This window comes from Canis lupus, chromosome 4, assembly GCF_003254725.2.
Source record: "Canis lupus dingo isolate Sandy chromosome 4, ASM325472v2, whole genome shotgun sequence".
Taxonomy (NCBI): Eukaryota; Metazoa; Chordata; class Mammalia; order Carnivora; family Canidae; genus Canis; species Canis lupus.
Window position 1 is genome coordinate 78,042,639 of NC_064246.1, and position 16,676 is coordinate 78,059,314.

The window sequence follows — 16,676 nt, forward strand, 5'->3', positions numbered from 1 at the left end:
TGGATTGTTTAGAACAAAGAATCAGGTGCAGAATTTTGGGACCTGAGGCTGGAGATATCTGTAGTGGTGAACTTATGAAAGCTCTCAACACGTCTAGGAATTTGGGTTCTAACCTTTCACAGTTTTATCATGGAGAAATGAGGTCTGTTGCATGTAATGGAAAAGCTAACAAAGTTTTAAGCAAACAGACACATTTTTCTGATGTAATTAAAAGTTCAGAATTAGATATACAAGTTTTTGTGTGTGTATATATATGTATATATATGTATTTATATAAATATACATATAAATACATATATTTTCATATTTAGAAATGTATAGTCTATTATATACAGTATATGATATTATTATTATTATTTTTTTTTAATTTTTTTTTATGATATTATTTTTAAGATTTATTTATTTATGATAGATCTAGAGAGAGAGAGAGAGGCAGAGACACAGGAGGAGGGAGAAGCAGGCTCCATGCCCGGAGCCCGACATGGGATTCGATCTCGGGTCTCCAGGATCACGCCCTGGGCCAAATGCAGGCGCCAAACTGCTGAGCCACCCAGGGATCCCCTATGATATATTTATTATGCTTTATATATTGCATTATTTCTTATACAATACACTTTGCTTATTATATATTATTTATAGTCGACACTTTCAACATTTTTGTCTGGCAAATGCTTAGTCAAATCCACAAATTTATTTTTATATTCTTACTTTTCCCATTACACAGGTGACAGTGTTTTCAACTTTCCATTACTATATAAAGCATCTGAAATGAATTTCAGTTTCCTCCATATTATTCTATCACTCCAGCTCAGGTTCAGTGGAAAGAAAATCACATTAAGGTATGAATATCAGGTTTTCAGTTCATTGAGGATCAATATTTGGAGAAGAGTTATGTGATGCTTTCTGGAAGCCATGAGTACTATAGAAACAAGATGGGAAGGATTGAAATAAATAGTGAGAAGCCTTGCTTTCCCTAGAAGGCAATATAGAGAACAAAGCAGATGCATTTGAAGTAGCCAAAAGGAAACCTGAAAAGCTATCAACAAAGGTTGCATGTTAAGCCCCAAAATATAGCCTGCTTGAGTTCTTACTGCTACTATAATTTCATCATTAGCATTTTTTTAAAATATAATTTGAAAATAGCTGTATTTGTGGCATTAAAGATAAAAATGCAAATAACACATTCTAAAGAAGCTTATAATGGAAAAAATGAAGACATATACCAATAAAATTTGGATATTTCCAGAATATTTCATAAAGTTTATGAAATCTGAATAGATATGTGAATAGATTGAGTGAATAGATTATTGAAAACATGTGAGATGAGACAGCTTTAAAAATGTTCTTATATCAATATGAAGTTTGTTTAAATAACATTTAAACACATTTTTTGACTGAAATTCAGTTGCCACTTTTATATAAACCACAGTGTCGAACACTTAGATATACAAATAAATTATTACTGAGTTGTAGATACATTACTTGAAACTTTTATTTTGAACATTCACATTAAAATTATTCAAATAGAATTTTACAATATATAATCTCCTCCTTATTCTCATGTTGCATCTATCTCCAAAGTGTAGGCACTTGAAAAAATGCATCTACTGTCTGCACAGAGTACCATGGTTAAGTTTTTGAATAGTCTGATACTAGTAAATAGGAGATTATTGATCAAATACTATCTAGATTTAACTCAGGAAAAACTTTACTTTTTAAAATCTCTTTTTTCTAGAATTCCTATTGTGCATATTACATGAGTGTTGCTTATTTTCTAAATCATTGTTTTTTTCATGATATAATTATTCAGTTTTCCTCTGTATTTTAACACTTTTGTTGTCAATCAAATATGATTTCCCTGATAGGCACAATGCCTGTATTTGCTATGGACTTTTTTCACTGACTCTAAATTTATAATATGATATTTTTGTGTTATATTTCAGCTTTTTTAAATGGTAAGTAAACTCATAAGCACCATCTGTAGAGGGTATCCTGTAAGACTGACTTTGTTTTTGAAGATTATCCTTTGTGCTTTTTAAAATATATTTTTAAAGACTTTATTTATTTATGAGAGACACAGAGAGAGAGAGGCAGAGACATAGGCAGAAGGAGATGCAGGCTCCCTGCAAAGAGCCTGAAGTGGGACTCGATCCCGGGACTCCAGTATCACACCCTGAGCTGAAGGCAGACACTCAACCGCTGAGCCACCCAGGCGTCCCAAGATTATTCTTATGCTTTTTTTTATTTTTTATTTTTTTTATTCTTATGCTTGATGAAGTTCCATTTACATCAGTGTTCTTGAAAGAATATAAAAGAGGGATAAATAACATGCTAAAGTACATGCAGATATATACTGATACTTCATAATTTGTTATAAATGGAGTTTTTTTCAGTGTTCCTAAAGGAATCATTGAGTGGTAGCTATGTGTACCAAATTTAGGATGAAGATGCTTATGTTCTTTTGTGGGGAGGAAATCTTTCTGTAATATTTAGTATTTGTGATCTACAGAAAAGGGACTAAAACAAAAATTATTATTAATTATATGAACCATTATTTTCAAGACTGCATTGTTTCCATTCCATTTCTCTCTCTTACATTTCTGAAATTTACGATATATGCATTAATTACCTATTTGTTAACAAAAATTCTATGCATCAAGCTGTGCCAAAATATTATTGTTATATAACAATTAGCATTTCTTTAAGTCATATTTCTGTCTGGCTCTGCTTCACTTGTCTTTAAGTCTTTACTTAAACTACAGGGAACTGGTTTGGATATACTCTTTTCATGGTGATAACAGAATTGCAAGAGAACAAACAGAAAAAATGTTACTGCCTCTTATATTTTGGTTCAGAAGTGGCATGGTATCAATGTAACCTTATCCACTTGGTCAAAGCAAGTCCGAGGCAACACCAAAATTCAAAGGGTGGGGAAATATTCATTTTTATGGACCTCTTCAGTGGGAGGTCATGAATCAATGGGGATGAACCCAGAGAAGAGTCAGTAATCAGGAACACAGGATTAGTCCCTGGAAAACTATGTCATAAATATATGAAGACATTTGTGTGATATTTTAAAAGGATTTAATTAATCAATTTAAGAGCATGAGCAGGGGAAGGAGCAGAGGGAGAGGGACAAGCAGACTCCATGCTGAGCTTAATCCCACAAACCTGAGATCATGACTTGAGCCAAAACCAAGATTGGCTGCCAAACTGACTGATCCACCTGGCACCCCCCAAGACAGTTGTGCTTTTTTCATATGAAGGAAAACATATTTCACATGGGGTAAACTGGCTCTTTTAAGATAGAACTGATTCTTTAATTCATTAAAATATTGATGATTATTTAAATTGATAATCTTCAGTTTTCAGGAGTTCAATAGGAGACAGTTTTTGTATTTGTTTTGTCGAGCAATTTTAACTGGGCATAATTTGCATGAATTTTAATTTTAAACCTTGTATTTCATAGTAATTTTCAGAAATGTGTAATGTGCTTAAGCAAACATTGGAAATCAGTAAAGGTGGAATAAATACTTAAAATAATCATTACAATATAAATTGATAAATAACAGTATTTCTGCTCTGGATTAAAATTAATAATGGCTTTAAATTACTAACAACAAGGTTTATTTCACTATAAGGTTTTAATAAAACTTAAGATTGTATTTACGTCATTAGTGTTACAGTTTTACTAAAGAAAATAATGTAACTTACACCCTTGATCTCAAACTTTCCAGGATCTTAGGAACTTAACTCATTTTCAGGCTCCTTGGATATAGTTTTATTTATCAATATGACCAGGCTAGCCAATAATTTTTGTCCCCTTTCAATTAAAATCTATAGTAAAGCAAGTTATATCAAGATTTCCAGGTGGGGTTAATGATAAAACCATATTGCCTGGAGGAAAATGCTACCTCCCACTTATTTTATATATCATTTTTCTTTATATCCACTACCTTCTGGACTTAAGCAATTCCCAATTAGCCATAACCAGAAATAAAATTACATTTTCAAAAACTCAGAGTATGGTATCTTCAAGAGTTATTTTGTTGTCTCAATCACATGCACCTTGCAAAACTGTCACTCCACACACACAAAATGAGACAAGCTATCTCAGCAAGGACTGTGGACATTATTAAGGAATACTGCCATTCACAGCATTTCTTTCCTTTCTCTCTCTCTCTCTCCCTCTCTCTCTCTCTCTCTCTCTCTCTCTTTTTGCTCAAGAGTAGAATCACTAGCTTAGGACATTCAGGGGTGAACTACTTTTATGCTCTGACTTTGTTCTGAGAATGACTTAAGGCAGCACTACTTGAAATACACTTTGATTTGCTTCAGTGAATGAGACGAAAGGTCAAGGAATTCCTTCACACTAGTTGGCCACCCAGAAATATGTTTACTTCAGACTCAAGATTTTTAGGTTGTTCAGCACTCATACAAACTCTAAATAACATCACAAAGCAAACAAAGCTCTGAGGACTACCGCATGGTACAGAAAGGCTTAATGACCTCTCAACAGACTCTTAAAAACACAGATGTGTGAGGCGTGATTTAGACTCAAGCCATATGAAGAACAGAAAATAATATCAAAGAGAGATTTAGAACATGCATTTTCCCAAGGGTTAGTGATCCAATTACCATTAGAGCTACGTGGAAAGGGACTTTCACTTATCTCTAGACAGTATAATTTGAAATGCCCATTTCAGTTCACTTCATCACATTTATAATATTTCAGAAACATTGCCTTGTTTATGATCTCTCATATGACGACATGCAGGATAATATAAAAAGGTTGAAAGCATAAAAATACAATGCTGCATATTCGCTAAAACTGAAAGACAAAGCAACATGGAAAGGCTTATTCTATTAATTTTTCTGTTGCATATATCCTTTTTTCTTGCTAATATTTATAGAAGGCTGGTTATTCTAAGCTACACTGTGTGTGGTATATGACTGATTTAGTAGATGCTACTACCTTTTTAGATAGATGGAACTGGAAAGGATTTGGGTATAAAAGTTGACATACAAGAACAAACTCATGATAAACCCGAGGATCTCTTTTTCTTCCATTAGTATAAACCAAATTTCAATAAAACTGGAAAGAAAAGTTCCAACTGCTTCCCACATTAAAAATTTTACACATATTTACAAACTGCAATGTTTACACAAATCTTCCCTTTATAACTTGATGCATTTCTGTATCATAGATTAAGTTTCTCCACTCAAAAGTGAATTATTCTTAGAATGTTAGACTTCAAGGCCGTATTGTCATGATTGGTATTTGGTTTTCCATTTGGAACAGCTACACTTTTATCAGGGATGCTATGCAATCTTGTTTTCAGGATTGGCCACATTACTGTACTGATTGTACTTTGTACCACTGACCTATATCGAGAGAGGTAGAGAGTGTTTAGTAATCTAATAAGAAAGCTAAGCTAACCTTGCAAACGTCAAATAGAGCGCCATAATGTTTTCATTTCTTCGGGTGAAATATATTTTATTAAACTAAAATTCAAATGATAAGAAACCTAATTAACATTTGTCCTTAGTTTTCCAAAATGGTTTCCTTTTCCAATTATATGTATAATAATACCATAGCCTGGAGTAGGCAGAGGCGGTTTAGATGGAAAATATACTCTGTAAAGTAACTTTTTAAGCATATTTTGGAAATATGCATAAGCATCATGTTGAAATGATGCACAAAACGGTCAGGTGATCATTCCAGTATCAGATCAGCTACACAAAAGTAGAGTCCTCTGTCCTCTGTAAGGGGTTCTTCCTCTTCCCACATTTAGCTGGGACCTCATTTTTAATTTATTTCTCTTCTGTATCTATTTACTCTCTTTAAATAAGTAGTCTCACTATAAACTCACAGATACCCCCCTCCAATCCTATACAATATTGTTTTTTTGAAGCTGCATAGTCACCTAAAATATAACATCCTACAGGCTGATGATACCAGTTATGAGCTCAGAACCGAAACCCCACGTACCTTTTCATAGTCTTCATACATTGGTTAATGACTTTTTCTGTCCTTATTGATAAATAATATATTTTAACTCTATCTTCTAAATATATTTTGAATTGGCACATGTTTTGTACTGTCAACACCAAAGGTATAAAACATGGATTACTACTGTCATCTTTTAATGTTCTCTAGGGGCACCTGGGTGGTGCATCAGTTAAGTATTCAGCTCTTTGTTTTGGCTCAAGTCATGATCTTCGGGTCCTGAGACCGAGCCAACCATTGGGCTCTGCGATCAGTGGGGAGTCTGCTTGTCCCTCTCCCTCTGCTCCTCCTCCCACTCATTTTCTCTCTCTCAAATAAATAAATAAAATCTCTTAAAAATGTCTTTTAACATTTATTATCATAAAATCTCAAACTATTTACAAGTATAAGTGACTTTTTATTATAAAGCTTAATAGTGTGCAATGCTATGTCATGTATGTGAGAAAAAGAGGACAACATTCATTATCTTACATTTTATATTTCTGTAGGGAGGTAAAGTCAATTTTGGAGGAAATATAGATGCCCCTTTTCACTCATCATCTCTCTTCTATTCCAAATTCTGGAATTTGGGAAACTATTTATTTTTCCTCTTCCAAATATCAATGGGAGATGGTCATAGGTCACAAGTAGCCTATAATTCTCTCTCTCTCTCTTACTTTCTCTCTTTCTCACAAATACTTTCTCATAAATGCTTTCCCTGGTGTTTTTATCTTTATCTATATTGTTATTTAGAGCAATTATATTTGCTATAACAGATAAATCCAAAAATCCCATGCAGACCTAAACCTTTGCGACTCATTGGGGAAATATCCACAAATCAAGGAACAGAACTCCTATTTTATGGCTCTTATATCTTCAATATAATGCACCCAAGATCACCAGGAAAGGGATCAAGAATGAGGGAATGCACATGGAAATATTTAACGGCTAAGCTTATAGGCCTTATACTTCACTTCTATTCACATTCTCGGCCAAAACCCGGTCATGTACCATGTCTTTTTTTTCAGCGAAGAAAGCTGAAAAATATATTCTAGCTGTGTGATCAGAAAGAGGATGAAATATATATTGTAAAAGAAAGCTTATTAAGCTTTGATACGAGGTCTGTCTTGGTGGTGGTTTGAAAATAGCAAGCTTTTTTGTCTTAGACTGGGTGAGCAAATCCAACTCATTGGGCAGGGAGTAATAAAACACTTTAGATTCATATTCAAATCAGTCACTCCACTTCAATAATGCTCACATCCCTGGGTGTGTTTCTCCATTGTTCTAGAAGTAAGCAGTTTCTTTAACTTCAGTATGTATGTAAGTGTTTTAAATGGTTAATAAACCTTGCCTGTATCTCCTGCTTGATATTTCTTCACACACTCTCCCTTGTAAAAACTAATCTGCTTCCTTTACTACATTCCTTATATTCCAAATACGCTATGATCATTCCTGCCATAACCACCACTATACCTTTGCATAGTTGCCAGAGCAGGAATTATTCACCTGTGTGGTAGTTTCTTACGGCAGAGGTAGCCTACAACAATAAAAATGTATTCTCTCACAATTCCGAAGCCACAAAGTCCAATAGCGAAGTGTTGGCAGGGTCATACTCCCTCTGCAGGCTCCAGGGAAGGGTTTGTCCCACACTTCTCTCCTAGCTTCTGTTGCTGCAGCAATCTTTGATATTCTTTGGTTTGTGGATGGATTACTCCAATCTTTGCCTCCATATTCACCTGAAGTTCTCCCTTCTGTGTCTGTATCTTTATATAGCCTTCTTAGAGGACACCAGTTATTGGATTTAGGGCCACCCTAATCCAGTATGACGTCATTTTAACAGAAAAGTCAAATGAGAGTGTCCAAACACAATCTATTAGTGTTGATTAAATCACACTAGTTCTTCATGGTTATCACAATAATTGAATGTCTAGCAAATACTTGTTTCATATTCTCTGATTTGTTTAATTATTTTAATAGATACAATTCCATATCAAAGATAGGGAGAAATATATAATACTGCATATATTTTATACAAATTTTTATTTTTTTGAAGGAATTCATTTATTTATTCATGAGACACACACAGAGAGAGAGGTAGAGACATAGGCAGAGGGAGAAGCAGGCTCCATGCAGGGAGCCTGATGTGGGACTCGATCTCAGGATTCCGGGATCATGACCTGAGCCAAAGGCAGACACTCAACCACTGAGCCACACATGTGCCCCTATATAAACTATTTTTATTTCCTTTGTGAAATCATTCATTACCTAAAATGTAACTGAATTAAGAATATGTGTTATTTATGGAATGGATGATGGTGTTTTCATTACAAATGCTGAAAAGGTATCTTGACTTAACAAAAAACTATGATTGCTTTTATGAAAATAGCATGTGACAATTAAACATAGTATTATGGTTTGAGTGACTACATTGTTAGATACCATGAAATGTGAGCGAAATCATAAAATTTAATTCAGATTCACTTTAATATATTTCCACTTCTTTTTTTTAATTAATCATTTTCCTTTCTTTTTTCTTTTTAAATGTTTTATTTATTTATTCATGAGAGACACAGAGAGAGAGAGAGAGAGAAAGCAGGCTCCATGCAGGGAGCCCCATGTGGAACTCGATCCCGGGTCTCCAGGATCATGTCCTGGGCCAAAGGCGGCACTAAACCGCTGAGCCACCTGGGCTGCCCATATTTTCACTTTCAAATTTGTTGTTTGAAGAGTAGAATAGGAAATAATAAAAATGAGTCATTAAAATATTTTTGTCAAGCTTTAGAAAATGCCCAAAGGCCGGTACTTTTTTTCTCACTCTCCCAAAACCAGAACCTGATTTTTTCCCTGAAAGAACATATCTAATTCTGATATTATCTCTGAATTCTCATCCTCCAGTCCTCACTGAATAGGTTATTATTACAAGCTTAGTCTTCTACAGGACATCTAAAACTGCTATCTTGACCTTCTATTTCCCAGAGTACTCAAGAACTCTGTGTAAATCACTCAAGCCCTGGCAAAGAAGGGAGCATTTCCTTTTCTGAATTGCCTTACGTGCTGCAACCCCTTGCATAGACTATAGTCATGTTTTAGACTCAAAATTGAATGCAATTTAATGTAACATATATTCCATAAATGCCATATAGACCTAAATCTTTGTGCCTTATTAGGATGAATGCTCATAAATCACAGACCCAGACTCCCTTACTTTATAGAATTGAATACAGTTTTTTTTAAGGACACCTGGGTGGCTTGGTGGTTGAGGGTCTGCCTCTGGCTCAGGTCGTGATCCCAGGGTCCTGGGATCCAGGCCCATGTCAAGCTCTCTTCAGGGAGCCTGTTTCTCCCTCTGCCTATTCTCTGTCTCTCTCTGTGTGTCTCTCATGAATAAATGAGATTAAAAAAAAAAGATTACAACTTTTTTGTAATGTCGATACCCAATTTGATATAATTGTTTAGCAAGTTCACAGTTCTCAAATGCAGTGCAGTGACAAAAGGAACTGTTAATACTTAAGAGTAAGAACCAAGTCCCAGTGAATCTCTTGGTGAGATTTAAGAAGTTATAAATATATATTTCATGTAAAACAGTACATCGTGAAACAGAGGAATAAAGTCTTATTGTCTTCCATATTACAGAATAAATATCTTAATTTTCAAAAAAAGTAGAAAACATATAGAAAATGGGTACACTTGATTTTTTTTATTAGTACTATATAAAAAGAATAAAAGTATAGCCATAGTAAAAAACAAGAATTTACTTGTGGGGACATATATATCACATGTAATCCCTGGCATTATTTAAGGATGTACATTAGTAAATATGAAAAAAGATAGACAAAAAGCAATGGAGGTCCATTTGGTGGGTTCCAAGAAAGTCAAGGAGAAAATATTTAAAACTAAATTTGTCTATTAAGGATAATCTATTCTAGCCATAAATGAACTACTACAAGACCAGGAGAACAATTTAAAATAATAAACAAAATTTTATTTGTGAGATACAAAACCATAATGACCCAAAACTAAGAATACATTTCATGGCTAAAGGTTCACCAATGGTCTATCAACAAGGATTAGAAGCTAAACACAGAACATGTTTCTACTGAGGGCTGTTTTTTTTTTTTTTTTTTTTTTAATAGCTGAATTTATTTATGTTTAAAATGCTAATTGCTGGGCAGCCCAGGTGGCTCAGCAGTTTAGTGCCACCTTGAATCCAGGGCCTGATTCCGGAGTCCTGGGATCGAATCCTACTTTGGGCTCCCTGCATAGAGCCTGCTTCTCCCTCTGCCTGTGTCTCTGCCCCTCTCTCTCTCTGTCTCTGTCTCTCTCTCTCTCTGTGTCTCATGAATAAATAAATACAATCTTTAAAAAATATATTAAAAATGCTAATTGCTAAGGAAATATGGCTTATTTCACAGAATAGATACAATTATTCCTTTCCAATCTCTGGTTGTCCATATGAAATTCTTGGTTTGCAGATTTTTTTGAAATATTGCTTAGAGCAATGTATGACCTGGATAATAGACATTTGAAAACAAGAGTCTATATGTTTGCTGATTGTTGGTTATGTTAGTTAAAGAGACTGCTTTAAAAAAGTTCACTATGGTGCATTTATCACAATTATACTGTTAATATCTTCAGATAATATTTTACAACTCAGAAAGTAACTTTGTCTTAAAATGAAAATAATTAACTCTAACACATTACTTACATATACTCATATATTTCATGTTGGTTTTCCTTCAAGTTAAGAGAATATTCAGGATAGTAATTTCAAAGTATAATCACATACCAGTATATGTTCATAATTATTCTGAAGACTAAAAATAAGTATGGTTCTCTGGGTTCTCTCTCAGGAAGTTTTAATAAAATAAATCATATAATTATATATATATATATATATATATATATATATTCAGAGGTATTGCTATTTTCTTTACTCATCTTCCTGCTTCTCTTACTTTTCCTTGAAGTCAGTGTCTCCGAATCTTACCAGTATCTTATAGGAAGAGTTGTTATTTCAGTATTCATATAAAAAGAAATACTATGGTTCAGTTGATCTGTAGGTAGCATGCAGATGTGAAGTTCTATCCCAGGGTTTTACATGCCATGGAGATGAAGCAGCTGAAGCATCTGGGGGTTGGGCTGTCACCGCTTATCTTAATGTTATCTTGTATAGAAGATGGCTTGCCAAGTTTAGCCTTCTCTTGGGAAAATTCTTCCACCGATGACTAGTCAATCTGTAGTATAAATTCCCAGCTCTCTTGCCTCAATTTGGGCTACCTCTGAAAGCCCACCCAGCTTCAGAGCTCTCTATGGGGTGTTCTGTGTTCTCGGTTGCAATGTCACTGCAGAGAAGTTTTATCTCTGCCCAGCCCTACTTTCTTACTCTTTTACAGCTATTACCCCAATAGATTTCATGTAAATCTTGAGCTCAGGGTCTGCTTCGAGAGTTCTCAACTTAAAGAAAGCTTAAAATTGAAAGCAAATTGAATGTCCATTAAGTTAACAGAGGTGATCAGAATGTCAGGTTGGACTTTCGTGAACTAGAGAGCCTACTGACTTTCAGCTTTATAATTATTTCAAGAATACAAAGAACCGACATGCACAGGCAAAGAGGGCAGAGATCAGGATCTTTTGCAAGATTTCCCAGGCCCTTTTTTTCTAATATCAGATATACTCAGGCTTTGGAAAACAGATGAAATTTCTAAGCAAAGTGTGAGATAAGCTCACATACCCAAACATAGACATTTAGGTCATGAAATATCTACATTTTTTTACTCAGTTTCACAGCTACGTGACATTGTCATGGGAGCCATGTTTTATAAATCCATAGACCCCGGTCAGTAATCCTCGATAGTCTGGCACAATCTGTTAAAAGCATTCATAGATAAGAATTATTTTGCCAAGAAAAAAAGAATTTGGACTTTTTGCCAAGAGATCTGTCATTGTTACATTTACAAGATTAGATGGGGACACTTGTCTTCTTTCTTTCCAGTAGAAAAGAACAGACCACAAACCTGATGCTCAACTCCCTAATCTACATTTATTATCAGAATCGATTACTGAATTGTGATATAGTCACAAAATTGACTACCAACGAGTAAAGAAAATCAATGAAATATAACTACATCAACAACACAGATGAAACTCATAAGCATAATAGTAGATAAAAGAAATACAACACACACAATATATACCAATTTATTCCATTTATCTATACATTTTAAATACAGGCAAAACTTAACCATATTTTAGTAATTAATATGGTATTACTTGTGGAAAGATAAAATTTAATGATTGGGAGGGAGTACAAAGAGCTTTCATGGTATTTTTCATGAGTGGGTGTGGCTACACCATGGCTATTATTTCATTTTATACATATGCACTGAAGTGTACATTTATGTTTTGTGCAATTATCATTTTTAAAAAAGAAATGTTTAAACACTTACATAGAATATGATTAGAATGTTAACCTTTATTAAAACTATTATTTTAACAAATATTTAACCATAAAATAACTTCAATCTTAGAGAATTTTGTAAGGGAGTTTTTACACAATATTCAAGAAATAGCTAATCTGTATTTTAAGAAGTCTCTTCCAGAAATTGAAAAAAAAATATACACAGAATATGTTATAAATAGAATTTAATTTATATATCAACATTAAATACAAGGAAGAAAATATTGTTTCATGTGAACATGGCTTTTAAACACTGATAGAAAAATCTTAAAAAAAAATAGCAAATTGAAATGAAAATCCAAAATAGCCCTCTCTATATACATACACACACATAATATACACATGACTAATGATATATGCACATGACATATATTTACACATATATCATCAATGTTTATGGGAAGGATATATATACGTTTATATATGATCAAATATAAGCATATCAATAAGACAAATCAGGGACAGTAGAAACAGACTTGGTTGTGTATCAAAACCTGGTGTAAAACACTCAAAAATGTTGCTGAAAGTGTATCTGAAATGTTTGTGTACTGTAAGGCAACTACACCTTTATTAATTTCTAGAAAGATTGGATTATATCATACTTGGGAAATGTTATGTTTAAAATCTTTAGAAAATATATGTGGTTCTCTAAGTGTGAAGTAAGCAAACATTTTCTGACAAAGGACCGGAAAGTAGATATTTTAGAGTTTAAGGATCAAAAAAGAAAAGAAGGTCTCATGAACTATTGAATATTTTTTTTCAATAAACATTTGCTAATGAGAATAGTGGGATTTATATTATCTTTCATTTTCTTTTGTTTGTTTCATCGAGATTCAAATTTCATGTTCCATATCATTGAAATCTTTTGTAAATATTTACCTGTTAATGTTGATCTGTGATGAGATTTTATGTATTTCCTCTATGAAAACCTTTTCTTATGGAGATAGGTAATGCCAGATACTAGTATCATTCTACAAGTATATGCCTTTAATTGAGCATATTTATAGAGCCCCATTGGGTTATCCTCTTGATATTTGTGTTTTATGATGTCATTACATTTCAGATAATCACCTACAATCAAAGGTTATATGAAAGTTTCTCCATTTTATAATTCAATGCTTCTTGAAATACAGAAATTTCCTTTGAACTTTCATCGAAGTCTGACACACACTGCTGGAATGGTAGTTTCGGCTCACCTGAAATGTGTGCACCTGCAGATTTTGCTTGTTTAGCTATTGACAGCACAGTGTGTAAAGCAGCTTGACATTACTCATGACTCAAAGAATGTTAATAATTATCAAAAGTTATTTCACATATCTGTTTCCTATATAAGCACTGTTTTCTTGTTGGATTAATGAAGAAATATGACGAAGTCCACAGCAGAAGCTAATTTTTAAAGCTTTTCAGTGTGTTTATAATATAGGTTGAGGGAAGTTTTTCTTTAAAAAAAATCATTTTTTATCCTTGGTATGAAGTAAATTTGAATTAATAATGTTAGCATTAGAAATGCATTCTGGGAGATATTCAAATACTAGATTATTTCAGAATTTTCATTGGAACAAAGAAAGACTGCATTACTCTAAACAGCAAAAGTTTCTATTCACTGATTTTACTGTTTGGTAAATTACATGCTATTCAAAAATAGGAAGTTGATTATCCTTTTACAGTAGTGAGAATGACATCAGGTGGAACAATATATTATAGACTACATATAAGTGATTTTATTTTGGCAATAGCATCAACAGTAAAAAGAAAGCTGCATTCTGAATGGACTCTTGTTTATTTGGCCCTGCCTAGGAGTAAAATTTCAGATTCTAAAGAAAACATTTAAAGACAAGAGAGAGACAATATCACCAAAGGAGCTGAAATAGATTTTTTTGCTGTCATACAGAAAGTAGGATCACCTCAGATAACATAGTTAAAAATAATAATAATAGGATGATTATTCTACTTGTTTAGCTAACCAGTGGAGATTTACCGATCTTTGAATTAACTTAGCACATTTAAATGAAACAACTGTATGATATTTTATTATAAACATTTGATATTGTCATAGGTAAATGCATAATATTTTGCCAGACCTCTTGTTTTCACCTAAACATTTGTGTTTTCTCTCCTGTGTTCTGTCTCCAAAATTAATCACAAATCTCTATCTTAGGGATGCCTGGGAGACTCAGTGGTTGAACGTCTGCCTTTCGATCAGGTTATGATCACGGAGTCCCAAGATCAAGTCCCCCAGCAGACTCCATGGGGAGTCCACTTCTCCCTCTGGCTACGTCTCTGCCTGTCTTTCTGTGTCTATTATGAATAAAATAAACAAAATCTTTAAAACAAAACAACAACAAAAAACAAATCTCTATCTTAATACTAATACTATATATATTATCACTTCATTATTCTTGTAATTATTTAAATTTTTTTCTAATCATTTGCAATGTCTGACATTGGCAAAGGATTGCTACCTACTACATAGTAAGAACTTGAAATCTATACAAAATAGAAGTAAATCCAATAAAAGTTAAGCCAAGGCTATGCATAGGTAATTGATGAAAAGTAAAGTCTGGATAGCTAAATAACATACAAGCAGATGCTCACTTCACTAGTAGACAGAAAAATGCAAGGTAAAATAAAAAAAAAATAAAACCAAATTTGTTTTGTAGAAAGGGATGAAGAATTCTCATTCCATTAAATCAATAACATAGTTAAGAACATCAATAAAATATAACAATATTACCATGTTCTTAGAGTCTTTGCAAAATTATTATCTAAATTTGGGAAGAGTTACTTCTAAGATTTCTACTCTTGTTATGATAATATGAAATAAATGTTTAAATTGATTATTTTTGTCCAATTAAGAAGTCTTGCTTTTTTTTTTTTTTTTCGGTACTATGGATAAGACTTGCCCTCTGTGTACTTCCTAATATAGTAAAGATATCAGAGTATATGGGTGCACAGATAAACCACACAAAGACACTCTTCAAGGACACTTTATTTGGAGAGTGTATATAAAATCTTTGATGTACATTTATTTACATTCCTTCTGAGCATAGTTTTCTTCTCATTGTCATCAAATTACTATATAGCAATTCATTTCCAATCAGCAGCTTTCTTAGTTACAGCTGTTATCTGCAAACTGCAATCATGGTAATCGGATTTAGGATTTATAAAATCTGGCAGTACAGCAGTGCTGCAACATGCTTCTAGGGCAATAGTGTGTTTGGTTTTAATGATAAATGTTTGTGGGGATCCCTGGGTGGCTCAGCAGTTTAGCACCTGTCATTGGCTCAGGGCGTGATCCTGGAGTCCCGGGATCGAGTCCCAGGATCGATTCCCACATCGGGCTCCCTGCATGGAGCCTGCTTCTCCCTCTGCCTGTTTTTCTGCCTCTCTCTGTGTGTCTCTCATGAATAAATGAAATCTTAAAAAAAAAAAAAAAAGATAAATATTTGCATTTTGGGTTTGTTTTTGTTCAAAAAACTAATATTTATTAATTACGGAAAAAATATCAAGACATTATAGGAGACCCATTAGCAATTAGTTTTGTATTATCCAAATAATGTTTTGCTATATATTGAGACAGGCACTATTGCGTATTACCAAAATTAGGTGGCAACATTAACTATTGCCATATATGTGGAAAAGAGTATTTAGCCTAAGTTGAGCCTACCCTCACCTTGAACCACCAGGGCCTGCTTGACAACTGCCTAAGTAATCTCTAGAAATTCAAGCCCACAGTTACCCATTCTGGACTCTTCCTGTGCTGTTCTCTGCATTTCCTCATTTGAAAAATCACCACCACCTTCACCTTTATATACAAATTACTTTGCAAATTCTTGATTGCCTCAACTCACCCTCTACTTCAACTTAGAAAATGTCTTTAACGTGCTTGTTTTTCTTAAAAGCTTGCCATTCCCTTAGGAAAATGACTCTCCGTAAAGGACACCTGAGTGACGTTTCTTAAAAACAAATATAGAAGATTATCATAGAAAGACCATGATCTTTCAGACATAGCTATTATTGCGATTATTCAATCTATAGCTCATTAACATAAATGTGTAGTTGATTTTACAATTTTAATTATATATGTCCCCTTATAACCAGTAGATATTTTTTAACTCTTGATCTTTACAGTTATGTGTGATCTTTATTGACAATATTGCTTTATTGATATTGATTTCCATTTTAAAATATGGTTTAGGAATGCCTGGGGGGCTTAGGGGTTGAGCATCT

At 33.5% G+C, this 16,676-nt stretch overlaps 1 long non-coding RNA gene across 1 annotated transcript; it reads left to right on the forward strand.

Moving 5' to 3' along the window:
* Positions 1-31: 31 nt before the first annotated feature.
* Positions 32-14,798, forward strand: LOC112652828 (uncharacterized). The gene is made up of 3 exons (XR_003131750.3): positions 32-142; positions 725-839; positions 14,605-14,798. It is a non-coding gene; the product is annotated as an uncharacterized LOC112652828 (long non-coding RNA).
* Positions 14,799-16,676: the final 1,878 nt, after the last annotated feature.